The sequence below is a fragment of the Pholis gunnellus genome (genome assembly GCF_910591455.1).
Source record: "Pholis gunnellus genome assembly, chromosome: 12".
NCBI lineage: Eukaryota > Metazoa > Chordata > Actinopteri > Perciformes > Pholidae > Pholis > Pholis gunnellus.
In genome coordinates, this window is record NC_136539.1 from 7,559,598 (window position 1) to 7,565,597 (window position 6,000).

A 6,000-nucleotide genomic window follows, 5' to 3' on the forward strand; every position below is an offset into this window, starting at 1 on the left:
ACGAAACATGCAGGTGTTTGTCTGCGCTAACCCTCAGATGCTCAGCTGGCTCTGAGCCAGATGCTAAAGCAAAGCATTAACCCAGACTCTGATTTCCATGTATCATCAAAAACAGCATGTTGATAGGAGGCCTCTAAGCCTCTATGGAGTTCAGGCTCGATGCAAAGTTATATTGCTTATTGAACAAAAACACAAATTAAGGTGAAAAATGTTCTTCACCAATAAAAACAATCTTGTCAGATTGACTTTATTGTCAAGCACTCGGCTGTATTTTGTGAATTATGTATTTTCTATGAATGAACAGATGATGTTTAGACTCAGAGGAAAATGATTTATTGGTCATAGAAAAAGGCTCTTTCTTACTAGCGCGTAACAAAATGGAATCATTCAGGTCTGTGACAGCTTAAGGTCACCAACTTTAATCATCATCTGAAAACAATGATCTCTAAATCAACAAAAGTAGCATAGTCCAGGTTTGGTCAAATTCAAGGATAAGACAAATCACTGAGAGAACTGAAGACTATACCTGGCCAATATAACATGTTTTTTTCTCTCCCCACATGAGCCCATGCAGCTCTTCTGCAGCCATATTTAATGCACTTACCGCACGTCATCTCTTTCAGTGTAAGCTCTCATAAGAATGCATACATAAAACTCCCTGTAGAATGACATATTTATGAGCCTGGGCGGTGTGTTTGCACACTCCTGCTTGCGCATTTGCATGCTGCCTCCGTAAGCCGCTGCTTTTAAGCTTAATTTGAGCGGCATGCAGTTGATGCAGACAACGAGTGTGCATCGCCGTGTCGGACCAGTTTTACACTTGCACATCACATAATGCCACAGATGTCAGTCAGGGGCGCTAGGTGTTGTGAAGGTTTGGGAATTGAGCTGAGCGAAACACGCAAATGAAGCTGCTGAAGTGGCAGCACATCAAATGTGAGCGGACAGGCGTTTGTTTTTCAAATAATGCCATTGAGAAAAGACGGGGATGAAGCTGAGGATGTCACGAGTTGACTTGATTGTAATTATTCAATGAATCCTCAGTAATTATACATTAATACATATATACTCTATAAACATCTTCATTTTCAATGTGTTCCTCTTTCCACTGCTAATTTGCCATTTGGAACAACAGCAGTGTAAAATGATGGATCACATGTATCCAGCATATTCAGTGAGGCCTGCTTCCTTCTATGTAAGGCCAATGCTCTGCAAGCAGCTGGCCCTTTGTGCCTTGGCCCATTCGAGCCGTTCCGGATCTCCCGCTGGCCTGGCTCAGGGCACAGAGTGCGCCGGGAGTTGCCTGGGTAGGGACCGGCTCAGCGTGAAAAAGGCCACTGACGTTGACTGGCTGCCGTCTTGGTAGCTGCCACAGAATGATGGGGGGGGGGGGGGGGGGGGGGGCAAATGGACGCAGACGAAAGGCCTGCAAAGGAACTAGTGTGTTTGGTCTGTTGGGTGCTGACTTTATAGTTCATATATTGGAAAACTAGCTGCACACTGGCGCCTACTTTCTTCACGATAGGAATCTACATAGAACATATCATTTTTAATGGGCTAAATCAAAGTTTCGTGCCGTGTATGGAGTAATATTTGGTGGACTTAAATTTGTAATACTTAGTGTCCAACTTCATCACATTCATCAAACCTAAATTGTTAACACACAACACACATCCAGAGATTGTGATGTTGCAAAATGAGTACAAATGAAGCATCATTACGACCATGATGTGGTCATCAATAATCTTAATTTAGAGTCAGAAACGTTTTCAAATAAAAAATGGAAACCCTGTTATTTGTACTGTGGTAAACAACGAACATCAAACACAGTATTTCACAAGTTATACCTCAAGTGTTAATTATGTTTATGTAATTGAATTTATTTTAAAGCAACATTTGAATTTGAATGTATCAAAAAAATCAATGGGGCCATACATGTCTTGATCACCACCTACTGAATGTTTGAGACACATTGCTCAGCATGTAGGTTGAGATTGATGCAGACATGTTTTGATCCTAATCAATCATTTCTCAGTGTGCTTTACTATATTCTTAAAGGGGATCACCTGATTAATTACACAGACCACCTGACTCAGCACAGCATGCAAGGGCCATTCAATTAAAATCACAATAAAAAGGGGTTCACCACCACCTACAGCCCAGGCTGGACTATGACCACCTTTGAACCCTGGCTGTTTAGGGTCAAAGGCTACCGCATCCTACCTTCAACAATCACACCAGGAGCACAGCAGCTCGTTATTATGTGACTGCTCAGATTAAGGAGAGACACACCAGATAAATATCACCAGTTGATTATTTTCATCAAGACAATTATTTTTGTGTTATGCGTTGTGTTCAAATATATTCCGACGGAATTTTGGATATCTTTGTTTATCCCTAAATACTAAATACTGTCAGCTGTGTGTATTTTCTTTCCACTAAATTTAAAGGAACGTCTCTCTCTAAGAACTTTCAAAATGAACCAGTGCATGGAAATCAATGTTTTTGCCTGGGGTCTCTCAGGTTATTTAATCCTAAAATCAACATAATTTAACTAATTACATCATTGCAACAATTTTTAGCTTTAGTTATTATAGGTTGATTTGCCACTACTGGTACTGTAGCTCTACACTTGCAAATTGCCGTCACCATGATCTAACTCCACTCCCTTTGCTTCATCAAAGAAGCTGAAGATTGCTGGAATGATATATCTATTAATTTGCATTTCCTTTTTTCTCTTTTTGTCCTGCGTGGCTTTCACTTTCCACCTTCATCACAATGAGAAAATAAAAGACTATGGGGAGCTCCATTTTGGGCAGTGGCCATGTTTAGGAATGCAGTTTGAATAGCTGTGGCGATGCAGACTAGTGCACCCATAGTCATCTTCACAGATCAACCTGAACACAGTGTGTTGTTTTTAAAAGTTAGAGCCAGTAGTGTGTTTCAGCAGGGGATATGTGTGTGTACAGCAATGCACAGAAATCTAACCACAGGTTCAGCAAGCGGCTGATCACACAAATAATCCATTGAACTCCTGCTGCCACTGACTTGTTTTTACCTCTCGCTCCCTCCTTCACACTCACTTGATTGGTTAGCAGTTTTCTGTCACTGAGCTGGGCTGTAAACTTAAAAAACAATCTATCCTGTGTCATAATTCATAACAGAATGCGAGGGGCTGGGGGCTGTGATGCAGTGCCAGAGGCTGAAATTAACCATGGCACCTTTTACAAGTGGAAGCTATTGGAGAGAATTATGATCTGTGAAACCTGAGGGCCTTTTTGTCTCCTTGCAAAGATGTAATTTAAGCCGGCGAAGGGTTGCAAGATCAATCAGAGCGGATGAAGAGTTGGGAGAGGAAAAATGGAAGAGGCTGCGGGTTAAAGAGGGAAAGGTGGAGCAGGAACAGGGCTTCAGCCTTCCCCGCTGCTCACTCTGGGTGGCGAAGTATGGTCATAAATAGGCAGCCCCTTCTACCCCCTGTGTTGGTGCTATTTTTATACTCGCTAATGCAGGGGGTTTGGAGAACCAGCTCAAGTGGTGAAGTGACAAGAACATATTATTGTTGGCTTGGAGTTGAGAGAGCTGCAGTGATCAAAGAACTACGCACATACCCGTGGAGGACGGTTGTGACAGAATCACCCTTGTGTTGTTAATTCTTTATTACATCAGGGCTCATATACAAGATCCAATATACAAAACAGTTAGTTTTGTATATTGGATCAGACTTTGTACAAAGTATTCTGCTCTTGGTTAAAACAACAGGAAAGGTGTGACGGTTTCCCGTGAATTCTGCTAAAACAGCACGGTGTTTGAAGTGAGTGCTTGTGGAAACCAAGTGAAAGGAAGAGGAGAGGGATGAAATGAATGATGTGCCACAATAATCTGGCAGTAGTTTGACATTTGACAAGCACAATGGAAGGAAGGGCTGATATGGAATATTATCCTTGACCTCGGTATGATATGGGTTACATTTTCAAACCACGCCATGAATCATTCTGCCGCCAGTTAGGATTTATTTGTAACCATTGTTTTTCAAACTCTCTCAAACCAAAACTGTTGTTTTCATTTACTTTAATGGAATCCAGCGGACGCTGTTTTACTGTAATTCAGTTTGTGATGATGTAGCATTATTGCTTGTAGCGGATTTAATAGAATTGATTAATATCGAAATATGTAACGATAATGAATAATCCAAATGTATGGATCATAAACCCATGCATTGGAGTGAAAGTTGAAAGTGATGGAACTCAGCTTGAGCTATCAGACACAATTAGTTAAAGTAACAGAATGTAAGACTAGATTCAAATTAAGATGCCACCCAATTTTGTAAAAACAGAGAGAACATCCACAACTGATATGAATCAATTGAATCTCACGATTTCAGGGTTGCTGCGGAGTTCTTGATATGGTGTACAGTGACCAATTATTTCATATACTCACCAATAACATGATCAACTTCTTCATAAATAACATGTTTCTTGATCTATTAATTAAAAACTACTCAACAGACACATGAAATAATAAATGAGGAACACAATGAATGAAGTGAATAAAGGATGAATAAATGATGAGTACAATGAATGAACCATGAACGATGAACCATTATTAACCAAAAAGGATCACATTTGACCAGGTGGCATCATGTCTATATATTTATGTGTGTAATGAATGAATGAGATAAGCCTAAGCTTTCACAGTTAATATATATTTGATATAGACACACTATGTTTATTGAGTCAGTAAGATGAATTTTGTATACTTACAAAACAAAGATGAAAAAAAAAGCAAAACAAAGACGTATACACACTTAGATGAGTCAGTTTTACAAAGAAAGACAAAATTTGTAGCTCGTAATACATTAAAATATATATTCAAAATACAGGGATTGAAGACATGGTTTTAGTGCACACCCTGATTTCTGTTTAAGATTTCTGGGGACATATAATATGCACATACATACTTATGTAGCAGGATCTTACGAGCATATTAATACAGGCCTACTTAAGGCTTCAATCCACAGTTTATGATTATTTATTTATTACCAACTTAATCACAGATGTGGCTTTTATCTCATGCAATCAGTCTAAAGTAGAGAGAGGGAAGAGAAATGAATTTCAAAACCAGCACTCTACATTATTTGACATACATTACCTCAACAGAGAGTATTCATTTTTATTTTGCTTTAAAAATCAACTTCAGCCTTTATTCACAGTTGGATGTGTCCCTGTGGCTCAGTGCATGCTTCTCAGGAGTGTAGATGATAAAACGAGGAGGATGGGGTCGTAATCGGAGCAGTTTGTACCTTAACGTCCTTTCCTCAGTTTCTGCCGAGTTCCAACATTTACGATGTAACTTTGGTACTTTTCAGATGTTTCGTTAAACAAAGCATACTAGTTCATGTTCACTGATGGCAGACTTAGTTTCGTTTAGTTCCTCATGTCTTCCTCTGGGTCTTCTGAAAGACGCCAGATATCAGGGCCTCTAACCTGTGAAATATTCATTATTCAATAAAGTAGCTCAAATGTTAAGAATGGAAACTTAATCTTGTTCATTATTCTATAATTTTTCCCCTCTGTGAGTTTATCCCGGCCATTTCGTAAAATGAGGGTTTGTCACTCAGCGTCATTAGTGCCCTGGGGTCAGACGATAAGTTTCTTCACCTTCCTCTTAAGGGCTGCCTGGTGGGGAAGTGGCTAACACTGTCGATTCCTGGCCTGTGTGGAGTTCACATGTTCTTGCATGTTGACCTCTTTATATATATATATACTATGCATGTATGTAATTAATTGATTTATTTATTGTTTTACTTAAGCACAGCAGTGCTTTGTGCTAAATGCTAACATGGTCACAATGGCAAGGCTAACATGCTGATCAGCTTAGCAGGTATGCAGGAATGTTTTCCTTGTTTTTTAGCGTGTTAGCATGCTAACGTTTGCTGCATTTTAAGTAACTGCATCAGTAGTTGTTAGATATCCAACTATCTAACTAAAATGGAGGAAA